Source organism: Mytilus galloprovincialis, chromosome 9 (genome assembly GCF_965363235.1).
Source record: "Mytilus galloprovincialis chromosome 9, xbMytGall1.hap1.1, whole genome shotgun sequence".
Taxonomy (NCBI): domain Eukaryota; kingdom Metazoa; phylum Mollusca; class Bivalvia; order Mytilida; family Mytilidae; genus Mytilus; species Mytilus galloprovincialis.
In genome coordinates this window covers 61,379,277-61,398,660 of record NC_134846.1, presented here as the reverse complement: position 1 = coordinate 61,398,660, position 19,384 = coordinate 61,379,277, and the positions used below count along the sequence as shown (strand labels likewise).

Sequence of the window (19,384 nt, the reverse complement as noted above, 5' to 3'; positions counted from 1 at the left end):
TAAACACAAAACACAAAACACGATATGTACTTAATTCTTTTTAAAACCCAAAGCATATGGATTTCTTTGTACAATGAAGAAGACCGTACCTTTGGCCCATAATTGGTCTCTGCTGTGGAGAGTTGTCGAATTGGTAATCATACCACATCTTCTTATTTTCATATCTATCATTTTACGCTCCTCTTCGGCATTTGTTGTGCAGGAAAGCACTAAAATATGTTTCTTTTTAGTAAAATAAATTTTCTACATATAAACCCGTATGAATACAAACGAAATACTCGTAAGGCACGAACACTTACAATTTGAATTACTATCATTTTTTTTTTTATTTTTTTTTTATGAAAAGAGACATAGGAGTAGAGTTTCTTATAACCTAAATTGTTTCTGATTGGGACCTAACAAAATTTGCACATGATTTTAATAAACCCCGCTTCTATACATGTTTTCAATGATATTTCTCGTAAAATTTTAATTTTGAAATCGGTTGTTTGCTTTGACTGTATACAGTTTTTGTAACTAACTATTATTACCGTCATATCCGATTCATTTCGCTTTCAAAACATTGGGTGAAGAGTGAGCATAATTAAGGCAGACATGAACTTGATATATATTTTTTTTAATTTTCAAATAATCGCTTGACTTTGTTTGTTTGTGGTTTTAATTTCAAACATAATTTTTAGTTCACGTTAGATTTCTTAACGAATTCTTTCGCACTATCATCAAGTGGTGAGGGATGAGATATGAATAAATAGTTTAACACACCAAATATTCATAGTGGTTGACTTGTGTGATGCATTTTTTTATATGTTTATACGACTGATCTGTGGTAGTTTCTTTTTAGTTTTACATTTTTTAGACGTAGAACATTTAAATGGGCATAAGCAGTCAAATTCATGTTAACCCAATTTCACATATTTGATTTAAAACATACTAAACCGTATATTCAAACTATAACAATTAAAAAAATATCAATCATGCATGGACTTGTTATACGGTATCAATATTTCGAGTGCATTTGATGCATAGAATCATTTAATAAATTATTCATCGAGATGGCATTCGAAGACTGCTTGCGGTCATGTAACAAGGTCGTATTTTCCTCTTGACTGTTTATGACGTTTGTACACTAAATCCATTGGACATTGAATGTGTGGTGATTGATACATGATAGTCTAAGATGCATTATTATTTTATTAGTGTTTATTGAACTAGTTGTCAGTATCAACACAACGAGTACTCTCAGATCTCTACTTATTGGTCTTTTTTGTTGTAAGGATGTATTAATACATTGACACGTCCGATTTGTTATTTGTATTTTCTGCTTTGTAGCAATATGACAGTCAATCCTTTTCAATTAATTTATATATTTTGTTTATATGTTGTATTGTTACACAACTATGTAAGCTAGAGGGTAGGGCTTCGCAAACTTGTTCAAAATCCGCAACATTCTGTATGTGCCTGTCCCAAGTCAGGAACCTGTAATAAAGTGGTTGTCGTATGTTGCTGTATATAACATAATTGTATTTCGTTCATTGTTTTTCTTCTTCATATACGACCGTTAGCAAAAGTCGTATGGTGATCTATAGCTGTTAACCTTATGTCATTTGGTTTCTGGTGGAGAATTTTCTCATTGGCAATTTTACAACTTCTTCTTATTTTTTTATCGACGACTTTACGGTTATTTGGTTATACAAAATATGTGGTATGATTGCCAATGAAACAACTCTCTACTATAGGTCAACATATGGCCTTCAACAATTAGCAAAAACCATATCGCATATTTAGCTTTAAACGTCCTCGAATTGACACATGCATGTAAAATAATTCAAACGAGAAAAACAAATATGATATACAGCAACACACAAAAACTTGGGACATGACATCGCAAAGCTATTTAGAATGAAATTCAAAACAGTGTGGCTGTGGCCATTGATTGACACATTAAATTCATCCATTGACTGGGACAATTTACGTGAACGTTTGTCTGTAACGACCACTGTTCACGACGTACCCACGATAGACATTTAAACTTTGGGGTCACCAAAGGTTTCTTAACGCCTTTAATTATAAAATAATTCGAAAAATTAATCAGGAATAACCTTTATGTTTTGATTTATATAATTGATATAAATCAAAACATCGTGTTATTTCTGATTAATTTTTCGAATTACTTTATTAAGTTGTTGAGAACCTTTGGTGACCCCATAGTTTAAGTGTCTTTAAAAAGTACATAGTGAGAAGTGGTCGTTACATACAAACGTTCACCTAAATTGTCCCAGTCAATGGATGAATTTAATGTGTCAATCAATGGCCACAGCCACACTGTTTTGAATTTCATTCTATTTGTATGTATCTTTTTATTATATAAGAGAAGTATGTCATTTTGTTTATTGTTACGTATCTTTTTATAATGTAAGAAAATATGACATTTTGTTTGTTGTTTTGCAGTTGTATCTTTTTATCTGTTATCGAATAATAGGCTTTAATTGTATTTCGGAACCTGCTAATTGTACATGTTTTACTAATGACATAGTTAGATCGATGCAAAATTCAAAGGTTTGTTTAAAGGAACTAGCAACAATCTGATTTTCTTAAAACTATGGGAATAATTTGCGATATCGAAATATTTCATTTTCGCCATGAAAAAAGACTTATTTGATTTATGGCAATCGAACGTCTGGAAACTGTGTTGGCGAGAAAAGCATCCTACATAACGGTAATTGCACATCCATGTTTACAAAACTTTAGTTTGTCCTATTACCGGACCTACAATTCAATTTCTCGTCAACAGTATTTTGTTAACTTTTTTATATTGATGTCTGATTTTTGTATTGCAGAATCAATCAGAAAGGACATAAAGCGATACTTAACAAAGTGGAAATACTGTCTAAAGTTCAAGGAGGAAACGTTTAGATTTCGCTTTAACTACTGTTTGTTTATGTTTATTTGGTTTGTCAAAGGCACTTTTTCACAGAAAATCTTACGACAAAAATTGAAATGCTCGTAAGTTATTCTGAAATTATCATCACTTACGAGGTTTCTGTTAACGTAAGAATTTTAATAAAATGAGTCGCTTGGTATCAGTGGTTAAATGATGGATAACAATGGAGATGGTCTAACAAACTAGATACATTAGTAATCTATACTAAATATATATATTTGTTTAGGGGCCAGCTGAAGGACGCCGGGTCCGGCAGTTTCTCACTGCATTGAAGACCTATTGGCGACCTTCTGCTGTTGTATGTTCTATGGTGGGGTTGTTGTCTCGTTGACACATTCCCCATTTCCATTTTCAATTTTATCAGTATTATGAAACATACTTGCTAGAAACTCAAAATCAAATCTGATATTAATCCCAATTTTTTTTCATTTTATATTTTGTAACCTGAAGTTGTCCATTGATTTTATTAAGAAAGTTTATACAGTGATAGAACACGGTGAAAGAAACAAACGTATCGGAAATAAAACTGTTAAAAAGTACACTGGCACTAAAAAAAATATACAATTGAACTTTGGTTGCTGTACAACTTGTATATTTCTACATCGTGTATGGTTGTACATAAAAACTATGTTTTTACCTACTTAACATTCAAATCTCCAAAACCCCATTGGGAAGCTAAACTCCTTAATGCTTTACACATTTGACGGTAAAATTATTTCAGTTTTAGTGATAAAAAACGGTTAAATCAAATGCGAATTATATCAATAGAAATGGCAGAAAACAGTTTTGAGGATCATATTTTTATGAAAAAATTCACAGTTATCCCTTTGTCGGGGTTTTGCTTGAAAACTGTGACCTGCGTAGTCATTTTTTTTTTATCTACTTACTTTTTTAATGATTTTGATGAAATTCAATGTGCGGTATTATCTGTACCGTGTTTCCATTCCAAATGAATTATTTCATCATAAAACCATTAATTCTGTGCAAACAAGGAGAAAACAGCTCTCATCCATGTGATCTTATTAAGTCAGGTGTAAGCATATGACACCAATAATTAACTATACTAATAACCGATTAATTAATCATTAATGTGAGAACATAATACAATTGTTTAATGTTTAATATTTGCTATTGATAGATTCAATATTAATAGAATTATGATCTAGAATTAGTAGCCCCTGGGAGAATTATCAACAGGGTAACATACTGTATGTACGAATATTTCTATTAGTTATATGATATGACTCCAATTATGACATCACTTAACTCCATCTACGTTTAGTTTTGTTCTACGGGATTTGCATTGACTTCGTATATGGAACTATTTACTGAACTATAATCTTTAGAAGGTCATGTATTATTGTCGACCTATGTAATTCCCAATGGAAATTTGAGTACTTATTAACGAGCTGTGTATTGTCCTACTGGTTCTTGGGACGTAGTTCTTATAACAAAGTTGTGCAATATTTTATGGACTTTGACGAGATGATTTTCCCTGTAAGGTAGTTCTGTGTGGTCATTGGGATTTTTACAAACAATCGTGTATTTAAGAAATAATTCATGGAAGCCAAAGATTTGTTGGAAATTTATACATGGCCTGGGCCGTGTTGTTCGAATTTTATCCTGAGCGTTAGCCTCATACTAAGTTAATTGTTCGTCGACAATCATTTCACTTTCCCATATAACTTAACTTTATTTTAAGAGGGTTGCTGTTTAAGAGGATATGGCTTGGTAAACTTGATTATTAATTTCCAAATCGTAAGGATCAATATTAACCTTGATGGCCTTTGGTAGAGATGACCATACATGTAGTTTCTGTTTATCGTAACTACATGTACTATACAGTCATGTCCGAAAATATCATAGGATTTTTACTTTTCAACAGAAAATTGAGATTCTACTTTGAGAGGTTTCCTGTCGAGAGAAACATGGTTTACAGATTTTTGGTGAACTTAGTATGGTTCATCTCTTTTTTTTCTGTGTTGTGATTACGTATTATGTTTTGTCCCTTCGAATTTAATATAATTGCTCATAATGTTTTATTTCTTCTCCACCTTTTCATTTTTCTGGCCATTTAGGATGTTTTTGCCTTTTCTACAGAAAAACTATGCTTTTTTTTATTTCATAAAGAGATTTACACGATTTCTATCTATTATCTTTTACATCTATTCGAAGTAAGTTTACATTTACAACAATTTCCGACAGACAGTTCCTATACAAGTTTAGGTTTTGTTTTCCCCGTGAATAGTCTATAAACACATCCCTAGTAGTAGCAGGTTTTGTAAACAGATATAGGTTGGTATTTTTTAAAGTAGATTCTACATGTACGTGGACAAGTTTTACATAACCATTTAATGATTTTCACGAGCAGATTAACTTATGCCTTCTAAAATGTACTTAAAAAATTGAAAAAAAACTAGTAGCTATCTTTTCTCTCGCATCTTATAAACCGATTTAAACGACTGACGATCAAACCATAATTATAGTATAGAACTAACTAAAGTATCATTATCAGACCTACACATAACATAAATCATAGCCAGTCCTACTAAAGATAAACAGAAACTTCAATATTTCTTCTCGTTTTGGCCAAACATATTGGTTATCCCTGCGTTCGATATCTTAGATTGCAAGTATTCTACTTTGATATATGTTCGATGGAGTTAAAGGCTCTTGTTGTTTGTTTATGCACTGTGTGGGTATATGTTTAATTTAGAAGTAGAGTGGCATGACGCCAGTGGTATATCATTCCTACAACCTACAATCAACATCAATCGTACGCAGCCAGACTTTCCATATTCGTATTTCTTTTAATAGTAAAAGATCAAATTAACTACCATCAGTTATATGTTACAGTAATTCATACTACAATCTTATATTTAATCTTGGGAGACATGCACGATTACTTTTTAAAAGGAAATGATGTCTTTTAGTTACGAAAAAAACTATTGCGTATCAATTAAACTTATCATAGATACCAGTATTGAAATTATGAATATGCAACTGACGTGAGTTTAGTCTACAAAAGACTCACCAGTGACGCTCGAATCAATATAGGTTTAAAATGCCAAATAAAGTCCGTAGTTAAGAGCATTGAGAACCAAACATTACTAGAACGAAATTCATAACAGTGTGGTCGACAGCAAAACGTTTATTAGTAATTGTACTGAAAAGTTTACCTTTAACTTGTTTGTCGTGGGCGATGATTTTATGCTCACTCAGTCTATCGGAGGCCTTCAAGTGGGGATTTAAATAATCATTTGTTACAAATTCTGATACATAAAATGAAACTTTCTTTTCACAAATCATTTAAGGAATTTATTTTAAATAATTGTTATACCATCACTTACAACAGTTTCACTTTTAAGAATATTAATGTCCAGAGCTGATATCAATAAATAATAATAAAAAAAAAAGTTTATTCATGGTAAAAAAAAACAAAAAAACTTTTAAGTTAATAGGGACCCGCGTTATTTCAGAAAATATCTTATTGATTAAGAGAACAAAAACTTCTACGTTGTGATCATTTAAGAGTGGCCTTTTATTTATTCAATGCTAACCATGTGGGCTTTGTTTTTTTTTATATACCATAAATCGATTCGTTCATTCAGATATTTGTCAGTTTGCCTTGGCTCTTCAAGTCCAACACACAACTTCTCACGAAATTGGTATTTTTCTTACAAAAATTACATCCATGTGATGTATTCTTTTCATGGAGAATGAATGTTGCACCTTATTTTATTTGTTATCGTGTTTTTTGTGTGTATCATTGACGTATAAGACAACCTGAATCTTCTTTATTCAAATTTAAAACATACGAGATGGCAATTATGACACAAAATAACTAAATTAAACTTACAGCAGAAGAAAGATAATGAACATCGCTTTTATAGTCTTCTAAATATAGAAGACGCGTGGTCTTTTTAAAAATGATGTAAATTTATAAAGGAAACAACAAACAAAATAGTTCGAATATTTATATTGGAAAAAGTAACGGTGTGTAAATCATAACAATTATTTTATTTCAATGAAAATCAAACTTGAATTTTTTAAGGTGCGAGCAAGTTTTTAATTTTGGTCGCATTTTGAAAATCAATAAATCTTGTATTCTTGTTGGAAGCTGCACTATGTAGTTTATACCCGTTTTTTCAATGCATGGGTAGGCATTATATTCGTGATTATTTTTGCCCGAGCGATATCGAAAAACTATTATAAAAAGTGTCCTAGTTCAGTGAAAATGTACGTCATACTTATTTCCTAAACAAATAAATAAACAAACATTAATTAATTAACATACAACACTACCAAAGGCTAGAGACTCCTTACTTGTATGATTTTGTAAAAAAATGCATCTTTTTAAAACAGTCGAAAACAAAATTGTCTGTCCAATGGAAAAGTCGAAGCCCAAAAAAGATGAACAGTGCATTATAGAAACATAGAAGCTGGTTGCAAAAGTTGACGACAAGATCTATTTTATAACTTGAGTATGGCCTAATACTATTAACCTGAAATAAATATATTTATAGCAATTCCCTTGATACGAAAGATCTACATGTTGCCTTGGGCTTTTTTTTTTCTTTTTTTTTTTTGCTCTTTGGTTGGGTTTTTGTCTCAATGACAATTCAATTTTCATTCTTATCATATATATAACTGCATGTTAAAATAAGAATATGAAGTGTGATAGACAATCAGAAACATTCTTTCCAGGGACCAACAGGCGTTATCAAGCTATAGGTCCCCGTATGGCCTTCGGCCATTAGCAAAATACACACTTTATAGAATGAAAGCTCCAAGAGGTCTTGGGATGAAAAAAACAAACATAAAAGATGAGCGAGAAAAAAAATAGGGATACTGCATGGAAATTGGAAAATGGTCCGCAACATTAATTTAGTCAACTCACTTAGTTGAAATTAAAGACCTGGCGAATTTTAGCCTTTTGCAATGGATGTGATGTATGTTTAAAAAAAAATCATGGTTTGTTTGGACATTTTTATAAATCAAGTCTTGTTTTTAAATTATTTGCAAGTAAGTTTTAAGTCATGAACAAATAATCACTCACAGAAAGACGTCAAATCCATCAACAAAAGAAAAAAAATTAATAGACGACCGACAACGCACAGAATATCATGTATGTGTTCCGGACCAAATGAGTATTTGGACCATACGCATAGATCATGACCATAAGGGTATACTAATATGGTCCAACCATACACGTATGGTCCAAATACTCATAAGGTCCGGAACATATTTTATTTGCGATCACAAATGCACGAAGACGTCCATTTCTATGTAAATTGGGTCGATTTTTTTTTATATAGATAAGATGAATGCGTTTCTGTTGCCAAGTGTTTTTCACAAGTATAGTAGCAGTATAGCAGAACGGTTTAAGTTTCCTTTATACACCAAATGATACATTTTGCCAATACAATAACGTAAATGCATGCAAATTTCACAAGGTTTAATCCAAATAGCTTTCTTACTATCCAATAACTTTCAAGTACGAAAAAGACAGGGCAGAAGTATATTTTGTCTTTATGTTTCGTATTTGCACAACTTTTGAAAGTGGATTATGCATTCGTTCTAAAATAAAATTAGACCAGATAAAAGTTAAAAGATTACATAACTCGACAATCGAAATTGTTAAATCCGAAAAAGATAATCAATCAATACATGCATTTAGTAAGTCATTCTTTTTTCTGAAAGAACATGGCTTTGCGATATCTTCTTATGAAAATTGATTGTCGAAACATAACAAAAACACAAGTAAAGGACGTTTATTTAATCAATATAAATCAAAACACAAATTCCTGATTAGTATTTCGAATTATTTTATATAGGCGTTGAGAACCTTTGGTGACCCCACGGTTTAAATGTTTATATTAAGGACGTCGTTAGCAATGGGCGTAATAGACGATCGTTCACCTAATCTGTCCCAGTCAATGGGATAAAAAAAAGTCCGCCAATCAATGTCCATAGCCACACTGTTATGAATTCGATACTAAAAGTTTTTCCAAATACATCTTAGTTCATCTATTCCTGAGGTAGAAAAGCCTAAGTAGTTCAAAAAGTAAAAGTTTTAAAACAGTTAATTTATAAATATGACTATTTCGATGATAATTCATGTCAACACAGAAGAGCTGACTGCTGGGAGCAGTCATTTTATGAATATGCTTTTCAAAATTAAAGAAGTTATTACGAGTAACGAATAATGCTAATTGTTCATTATGTGCACCTGCTAATTATTTATTACTAGACACTTTACGGACTCTGTCATAAGCCAAATGCTCTCTTTTATCGTTTTCTTTTCCTCACAGGAAGTAAGAAGTATTTTCATAACTGTCACGAGACATAGTTGATAGGCCAGGGAGGTAATTAAAAGTTAGTAAAGAAAAGCAAACGGAACCCAAAATCATTTTGGACAGAAAATATTGCTCAAATGATTTTCTTTTATTTCAATATGATTTCGTTTCGAATTTAGGTTCACCTTTAGGTACATATGCTGTGTACTTTCTTTTGAAATTTTAACAAAATATGTTAACCGACAAAATATTTCGGACAACTATTTTTCAATATTTTAAACTATGTTCATCAAATAATGAAAATAAGGTTCGTACATTGTGTAAGATCGTTTATAGATTTATTGAATTTGACCATTGTTTGAGTTCAGGGGTATATTCAAGTGAAAATACATAACAACATACTGATATGTATGCACGTAAATGGTTAATTAAGGAATGACTGTAATATTTTTTTCCTGTCTATGAAGAAATAACATAAAAAAAATTGGTGCACACTGAATAACAATTTAAACCGTAGAAAACCATGAAAAAAACGTTGATGACGTCACGGTTACATGACTTAATTATGTCTATGGGCTTATAAAAAATAACGTCAGCGAAACTTCATACATTGTTTCCGTTACCAATTCTGCAAATGCTGTGTCTGTCAAAGTCAATATATTACTAAATGAATAAAGAGATGGTCATCGAAATCATTCTAAATAGCTGTCTCCGTGTAGATTTTATGAAGGTGCTATAATAGTTTGACAAAATATTTGCAATTTAAACCTTTGTAACATTAAAGTTATGAATGATAATTATAATTGAACAATAACAGACATGGAAGATGATTGGAATTCAAAAGTAACGATTGGCTATACACAAAGTTCATGTTCTATATCTTATATACAGTTAATTAAAATAAGAATTACCCAGCATTTATCTTTACAGAGAAGAGCTACAATGATTATATATGTCATGTATGTGTCCAGAGGTTTGTATTTCTGTTAATGACAAGTTATTCTTTCCCTAATTACAAATGTAACAACTTCCTTTTGAAACGGGAAGGTTAAAGAAATCCATGGAATGCTTTCCTATTTGTGTATTTACGTGATATGCATCAACCTCCTGTTTTTATTTATTCATAATTAGGTCACACTGTAAATAATTGTATTCCGTAATACTTTCCCATTTACAAAGTTATTTTCTCTAAAGTTTGTTATAAATCTATCAAGAGAAGGTTTTAAGACGTATTGTACACCTTAAATTGCTATACAACATGGATTTCCCTTCCACTTACTACGTTCCCTGACAGCTTTTGCGTGTTTCAAGTATTAAAGTGTCGACAGACGCTGAGATTTTTGGCTGTTTACGGAACTCATTGAAGTTTGATTGAAGGAATGATCGAATTAATTATCGCGTAGTTTGACAAATAAAGAACCACTTCTAATGTATATTACACCCTTTCTACAGAAATCAATATCCATCCGCGCCTTGAAACATACATCTTTCATAGAAGTGGTAAGTACAATGTCGAAGATTGAAATAAATGTCACTTCATCAACACACTAAGTAATCAAACAAGGGTTTAATATAACTTCATTTGGTTTTGTTCACTGTCGACACGTAAATGTTGACGATTTTGTAGACCATAAAACAAAATAATCCCGGAAATAGCGTTCTGTTAAATAAGGGAATCTGCTTGAAATACATGATTAATGAATATTTAATAGCACAATTAAAAACCTTGATATTGCAAGTTAATAGCATTCGTCAATGAGCGTCGTGATATCAAATATGATACGATAGCATATTAAAAGATCACAAGCTTTAAGCTCTATGACAAGTTATGTATTGACTGACGAAAGACAGGCATACGTAACAGATACGATGTTATTTCAAGTTCTACGCTCATTTAATTACAACGGAGATATAAAAAGTCCCATATGGAAACCTGAAAATTTCCATCTTAATGTTTAAGGAAATACTATTATGACTTAGGTAACTAGATTGAAGGTTATTTAAAACAAAATAGTAATCAACAGCCAATGTTCACACTTAGATTTGACGTTTCAATCAGGCAGAGCTTATAACTGGATTATGACATCAGTTTTATTGCAAACATTGTTTTGATTTATCAAATGAAGTGCCAGAGACTTGACAGTTGCAATTCTTACAAAACCAAACTTGTTTTTTTTATTTCTCTTTTCGTACGTATAGTATAACAAAGCGACAAACGTGTATTTTTTTTTATCATGTAGTATCTATAAGGTTTAAAATTTGCATATTCTTTTATAAAGATATAGTAACTATGAGAAATGGGAATGACTTTATGCGGGATGAATGTACAAGACAAAACAAATCAACGAAACGTGGATATAAACGTTAATCATCTATGGAAAGCCGATTTTCCTTTATTTTAGTAGAAATTGAACATCTACAGAAACCAAACGGTTCGGCAATAAATGGCTTTGCGGTACAACGATATCAATCAAACGTATCATGCAAAGCTCTGATTCCTTCACGGATTTGGCTATACTTTTTGGACCTTTTGTATTATAGCTTTTCATCTGTTATATAAGCTTTGGATTTCAAATATTTTGGCCACGAGCATCACTGAAGAGACATGCATTGTCGAAATGCGCATCTGGTGCAGGAAAATTGGTACCGTTAATGTTCTTTCTACCACAAGGTCGATGCCTCTGCTGGTGGACTGTTAGTCCCCGAGGATATCACCAGCCCAGTAGCCAGTACTTCGGTACAGGCATGAAAATACGGATTTTTTGTGTTATTAAAATTTGCTGTTACAAAATGTTAGAAATTTTTATAAATTAAGGAATGTATCTCCCTCATGCAAAGCTCTGATTTCTTTCACGGATTTGGCTATACTTTTTGGACCTTTTGGATTATAGCTCTTCATCTTTTATATAAGCTTTGGATTTCAAATATTTTGGCCACGAGCATCACTGAAGAGACATGTATTGTTGAAATGCGCATCTGGTGCAGGAAAATTGGTACCGTTAATGTTATTTCATAAGTGATTATTTTCGAAAGGTTAAATATTTCGCAGTGGTGTATTGCCATGGCTTTGTTTGGACTTTCTTGTTTGCTTTTTGGCCTTGAATGTTTGTCCCTAATAATTTATTAACTTTGCATTCAGATATCGCAGATCAAATTTATTCGTTCATAGTGTATTAATTTACGTTTTTTGATTGAGTTAAGCCTGCCAATTGAAATTTTATCGTGTGTTTTTCTATGTTGTGATGTTATGCTATTGTTTTAGAAAAAGGGAGAAGGTTTGGTACCATTAAAACGTTTAATCCCACTGCAAATGTTTGCACCTGTCCTAATTCAGGAATCTGATGTACAGTAGTTGTCGTTTGTCTATGTAATTTATACGTGTTTCTTTTTTTCTCGTTTTTTTTTTTTTTTTTTTTTTTTTTTATATAATTAGACAGTTGGTTTTCCCGTTTGAATGGTTTTACATTAGTAATTTTGGGGCCCTTTATAGCTTGTTGTTCGGTTTGAGCCAAGGCTCCGTTTTGAAAGCCGTACATTGACCTATAATGGTTTACTTTTTAAATTGTTATTTGGATGGAGAGTTGTCTCATTGGCACTCACACCACATCTTCCTATATCTATGATTACCAATGACACATCTCTCTACAAAAGACCAATTGAAACAGAAATCAACAACTATAGACCACCATACGGCCTTCAACATACTACATAGTCAGCAAAAAATAAAACCGACATGACAAATATTAAATATTTCAAACACGAAAATTAAAGGCCCTATTTTTTTTTAAATAATGAATGAAAAACAAATACTTTATTTGTTGATAAAATCATTGTTTCTTACATTCCATTGCGATAGTTTTAATACAGTAATGACATATAAAATGAATAGAATTCAAACTGTAATTGTTATATGCCCTAAGTATATGTGTAAATAAAAAACATTAAAAACATGTTATTAGCAAATCAATAAATAGAAAATGAAAAGATCTAATAATAAAAGTATCATATTTGTCAATAAATTTTCCCAAACAAGATCAAAACATGTCCTCTGTGTTGCCGCGTTTACAATTTTGTATGCTGTTTTATTATCATAACTTCAGGCTTAGAATGTAATATTCTTTAAAAAGAATCATTGTCAGAGATGAAAAAATAAACCTTCACTGTTTTCTGAAAATTTAATTAACACGATCAAATTTACAGTTCTGTGTTTTGATTGCATTTTCTGGTAATAAAAACGAATGTTAACAATAACTGCATCGGATTGTTAATTTATCAACGACTTCATTTCGTAATCATTTTCAACTATTAACATGCAAACAAAGGTCACCATGCAAATTTCCTGAGTTTTTCAATCAATGTTACAAAAAGTGAGCTTAACGGTTTAGTTACTGGCATGTTTAACACATTAAAACGTTTTATCAGAGACACTTTGGTGATTTGCACAATGAATTAAAGCTTTACCTGCAAACAGATGTTCATTAAGAAATAAAATGGCTAATGGAGTTAATTAAGGCTTTGCTGACAATAACCGATTAAAATATCGTGCAAAGAGCAGTTTTACACGATCTATTTCCGTGCATTGGAAAGAGATAAATATGGAAATCGTAACAGACTATGATTTGCAGATCTTTTAAAAGCATCTGAAGTTTGATTTGATGTAAACAAGTATAGAATGTCTACAATGCAGCGCTTATTAGTTAAATTAATGATGGCTTCCTTTTTTCCCGATGTCAGTTGGGAATTCATTTCATTCCCGAAAGCAATTCATTATTTAAGAAGAATGTATCAACTATCATCCCGTAAATATATAGTATACAGATCTTATTTGTGTATTATAAGCATTCATTTATAAACTGAAACGATAACCCTGTCACGAATTTCGGAACTATGTAATGCCTGGTACTTTTTTTGTATATCATGGTTGGTTCACTGATTAATGGGACACACCTGGACACCAATATTTTGTTTTTGCAAAACAACCATTGATTTTTAATCGCTATAAAAATTATCTTATATCTCTAAGGGACAATAAGGCATGTTCTTGTTTTTAATTTCTTATATTTCTAAAAAATGATGCCAAAAATAGTCTAGTATTTTCAAGAAAACAGTAAATAAATTTAGGATTATGACAGTTATTGCCCATTCGTTTGATGTGTTTTATCTTTTGATTTCGCCATATGATTAGGGACTTTCCGTTGAATAATCCCCGGAGTTCAGTATTTTTGTGATTTACTTTTTTGTTTCGGTTATGAGCGTCATAGTATAGTATTTTGATGAATTAACGTTATAAGAAATTAACACATTTAGCGATAGCAATGTCAAAAACTCTGCACTCAAATTCAATGAATAGATACTCAACAGCAAGTTAAACTTGTCTATTTCAGTGTTAAACATTTTAAGATGGTCAAAGCTCTTTAAATAGATACAATAAATGAGCTTAAATAATCTTAGAGAACTATGTAACTTGGGGTATTACTAAACTTATATTTCGAGCACATACATTAAGATCTAACGTGTTGTAATATGTTTCATACTACCTTCTGCTATCTAATGATCTATGTATACTGTGTGTATTTAAATGGTGTGTGCATATAGTTGTTATAACCTTTGTAAATGAAATTATACTGTGTGTAGTTATGTGTTGTATTAATTTGGTAAATGCTACATGTATAATTTATTTCGCCAAACTAAGATTCCCTGGTAAATTTTTGGGTTTATATGTGTGTGTGTGTGTGTGTGTGTATAATCCAGTCCAACAATGTTAGATCTGTAAATTTGCGGAAAGAAATGTTTTTTCCTTTTTTTTCCTGGCCGGGATACGAAATCGTGCTAATGAGATATAGTGGCACCAAAACACCCTGCACTAATATGCTTGACTCGCTAGACCACTCAACTACCTAGGCTCTGAATTGGCATGACAGCCTTTTAAGACTACGACGCATTTCAGTGCTGTTTAAGGTTATCTTCATATGGTACTAACATCGATTAAAGGATATTCGAAACTATCAGAACAGAAAAGGACCCTTCTTATTCTTTAAAATTCATTTACTTTTTTCATTGAACATTTGTGATTTCAGTTCTGAACATAATAATTCTGACCATTCAAGAATTAAACGTTTTCAAAGATTACTCTCACAGGTATTCTGAATGGTGAATTGAAAAAACATTTCTTGCCGCAAATTTACAGATCTAACATTGTTGGACTGGATTATGTAGTTGAGTGGTCTAGCGAGTCAAGCATATTAGTGCAGGGTGTTTTGGTGCCACTATATCTCATTAGCATGATTTCGTATCCCGGCCAGGAAAGAAAAGATTTTGCATGATAAATCTTGGATATATGAACATAGATAAAGGCAACAGTAGTTAACCGGTGTCCAAAAGTATAAATCGATTGAGAGAAAACAAATCCGGGTTACAAACTAAAACCGAGAGAAACACGTCAACTATAAAAGGAAAACATTGGAACAACAGGAACACTGAAGTGCAACAAAAAGCAAACGCCATCGGGTATATAAACGAACTATTTGAAACTTAAACAAAATGCAAACAATTTAATATTAAGCTTTACGTCGAAAAAAATTGACAAATTGAGTAAAGATAATATTCATAATTTTTCGTGTCTTCCAAATTCAGATATTGGTAATTTCAGATTGGCTAATTTCAATTTATTACGAAGATATACATATTGACAAGCTAAAGTAGTTACACTGAAATATTGAAATATATTAAAAAAAAGCGAGGCTTGTCGAGCGTTTTGTGTTCTTTTTTAAATAAATGTCGAGAATGGGAAAACATCGCGTTATATTAGATTTGGTATAATTTGTTTCTGTAATAATTTGTAGACAATATGCTGACAAACTAATAATCTAATTTTTTGTTGGAAGCATTTCATTTTGTCAGTTTTTAAGGACTTTCCTTTTTTAAGTTTGCCTTGGAGTTCGGTACTTTCCCTTTTTAAGTTTGCCTTGGAGATCGATACTTTGTTTTGCTGTTTCCAATGACCTGCTAAAGGATGTGTACCTTGTGTGGTACTTCATCAGGTACAGTGTTGCCTTTTTCGTTACGTTACAATAGAAAATTCAATAATTTGACGTCATAATTGAATTTTGACCAGTGAAGAACTGCATGATACGAAACACACGTTATTTAAATAAGAAATATCATCAGGTAAAGTAAAGATAAATCGACGATGTATAAAGGCAATTTGTATAGTCTGTTCGGTCATGGCGCGGTTCTTGGCATAAAAGGCTGCGGGATTTAAGTGTATTGCTCAAACTGAAATTAATAAGATGTGAAACCGATTTATTTGTTTCTTTCAGTGAATTTTGGCTTTTATATGATGCGTATAAAGCAATCTAATGCAAAACTTTACCGACTGACTTGTACTGATACTTTGATGAAATATGTCTTTTAATCGGAATGAAGAAAACAAGTGCGAGCACGATATCCTTGCATTAATCAAAGGTTGTTTATCTCCTAAACATGACAAAAACAAACGTTGTAATCCAATAACATAAAATATTTCATTGTGCATGATATAATAATAAAACCCTGAGGAATGTCGATAGTTCTTTATATCAGCATTAAAAACTTTCAGAAACCGCTGATTTTGTCAATTCAAAATTGCCAATATTCCCAATTATCTGTGCAGTTTTAACTGAGGTTATCTGATGAATTGGGTAGAAATTAATTATTGATCCAACGTTTATCATTGGAAAAAGTTATTGGCATATTTTTCTGGAAGTATTTTTCCACTCTGTATGATATATTCAAAGCTTTTATTTTATTTCATAACATTTTTCCATCATGATAAAGACTTTAGATATTTTTGGTCAGTAATATATAGCATAAATTTCACTCTCTCAAACGTATTGTTATTCATTTCAGGTTTACACATTTTAAACAGCAGTTTACATTTTTTCACATGAAAAATAGCAATATTTCATTCTAATGCTTATCTTGATTGATTATCATTCAATTAAAAAACAAATTGCCTTTTGTAGAGAAGGGTTTTTATTTTGACAATTATTTTTACTTAGATTGAAATATTATAATTCGCATTTTCATATTCACATTTTGCATGTTTAATGCTGTTCCAAATTATTCAACTTAACAAGAACGCCTCATTTCATAATACGTAAAAATTGCACATTATGATTATAAAATAGAATACGTATGCCTAAAAACCCATATCTAAGTCATTGATAAGTGTTTTTAGATATACTTATTCTATTTTATGGTGAGTAACATATACTTAATAATAGTTTTTAAAAAGTTAATAAAAGCTAGTAACATGCTTTACAATACAAATTGCATATCAACGAAGATCAATGTATTTGCTATTGGAAATGTATTAAAGCGAGGTATCTGCAATCTTTCCTCTAATACTTTTCTACATAATGCGTAAATCATTCCTTTATATGAACATAGGACATGTGTTATTGTTGTTACTAGATATTATATTATCTCAATAGAGAATAAGATGGTTTTGTGTTGGACACTTACAGTTATGTGGTATTGTTTAGCCAATGTAGAAGAAAAGCAAAAATAATTGCCAATGCCTTTCCAATTTGCCTCCAATATATACGTCTTTGTAGATCTACGTATTGTTTTCGAGTAAAATACTTAACATTATAATTGTTTTGACAAAAGAAAAATATTTCCCTTTTAGTTAGATGTTACCTTTTTTTTTCTTCCGTAGTCAATAACATAAGTTGGACATAATCAAGGCAACAGAAGTTTACAAATGTTCTAATTTCGCAAAGCAATTAATACAAATCAGTGGAACAAACACAAACTAATGAATTATTATGAATTCTGAAAGGAAGTTCACCGGGTGGGTCGATAAGATAAGCACCAAGTTTGTCAAGTTTCAATTCGACCATCTAAAGCAAAAAGAAGTATTAGTGGTATGTCTATATTGTGGAAAAGACCAATATATGAATCAGACCTCTACTTTCGGTAGTGATCTTAATCAGAAGTTCTAGGCAAACGTTGATACGGTAAACGACAATCTACCTGACCACAAAGAGCTTAATAATATATATTTAGTGCGAAGAGAAGAAAACAAACACAATTAAAATTGAGAATGGAAATGGGGAATGTGTCAAAGAGATAACAATCCGATCATAGAACAGACAACAGCGGAAGGTCACCAACAGATCTTCAATGCAGCGAACAATTCCCGCACCCGGAGGCGTCCTTCAGCTAATATAAACAAATATGTATACTAGTTCGGTGATAATGAACGCCATACTAAACTCAAAATTGTACACGAGAAGCTAAAATTAAAAATAATACAAGACTAACAAAGGCCAGAGGCTCCTGACTTTTCACAGGCGCAAAAATGCGGCGGGGTTAAACAACATTTGTTAGTACGGAAAACCTTGCCGGAGTATAATAACACTTTATAATTGGGTGCATTACATACCTGTAAATCCAAACTATACGTACACGTTATATCTTGATTATTCTGAAAGCCAAAATAAATTAATAAATAATAAATAGAAATAATTGAATAATGCAGTTATTGGCGATAGAGATCTCGGGAAATAAAAAAGAAGGAACAGTTTGTCTCATTGACGATCATAGCGCACCTCCTTATTTATATATAGTGTTTCAATGAAAGAACGTTGCTGATTAGGACGTATCCTGGAGGTTTTCGTTTGCGATTCCACTGAATTTCCCAAAGGTATATTTGTAAACATAATTTGAAAATTGGACAATTTACAAAAAGTGGTCTTAATAGACAATACATTTAGCAGAGAACGCAATAATGGAACTTGTGGTAAGATATTCATTAATCTATTCATATCTTCAATGTAAGAATGAAACTCCGACCTAAGGTTATATGGATTGTTACCGCTAGCAACTACGCTCCAGTTAGTCAACCAATAAAACGAAAGGGTCCCTAAATATTAAACACAACAATAGTCGTAAATCAATTTAAAAGATGTAAATAAAGTTATAATCACAAATGGAGTTAATTTATGAACTTTAAAACGAGCGAAAATAGGTCAACCGACAGAGTAAGTATCTCCTTGTAGCATACTTCACCCAACACGTGTTACAATGTTAAGAAAGGGATGATGATACAATCAGTAGATCTACAGGTCACTCGACTTTTCAGGTTCCAAAATTACTA

The 19,384-nt window shown here is 31.6% G+C and overlaps 1 protein-coding gene across 2 annotated transcripts in view; it reads right to left on the bottom strand.

Moving 5' to 3' along the window:
* The window catches only part of LOC143045529 (choline O-acetyltransferase-like), an 81,569-nt gene that overhangs the window by 39,196 nt on the left and 22,989 nt on the right, over window positions 1-19,384 (bottom strand). Inside the window, exon 3 of one of the 2 annotated variants that reach the window (XM_076218106.1) lies at window positions 18,671-18,712. The exons of the other annotated variant lie outside the window; for it this stretch is intronic. The gene's annotated coding sequence lies outside the window, so the exon portion shown is untranslated. The remainder of the gene's footprint in view (window positions 1-18,670; window positions 18,713-19,384) is intronic. 2 annotated transcript variants of the gene reach the window in all.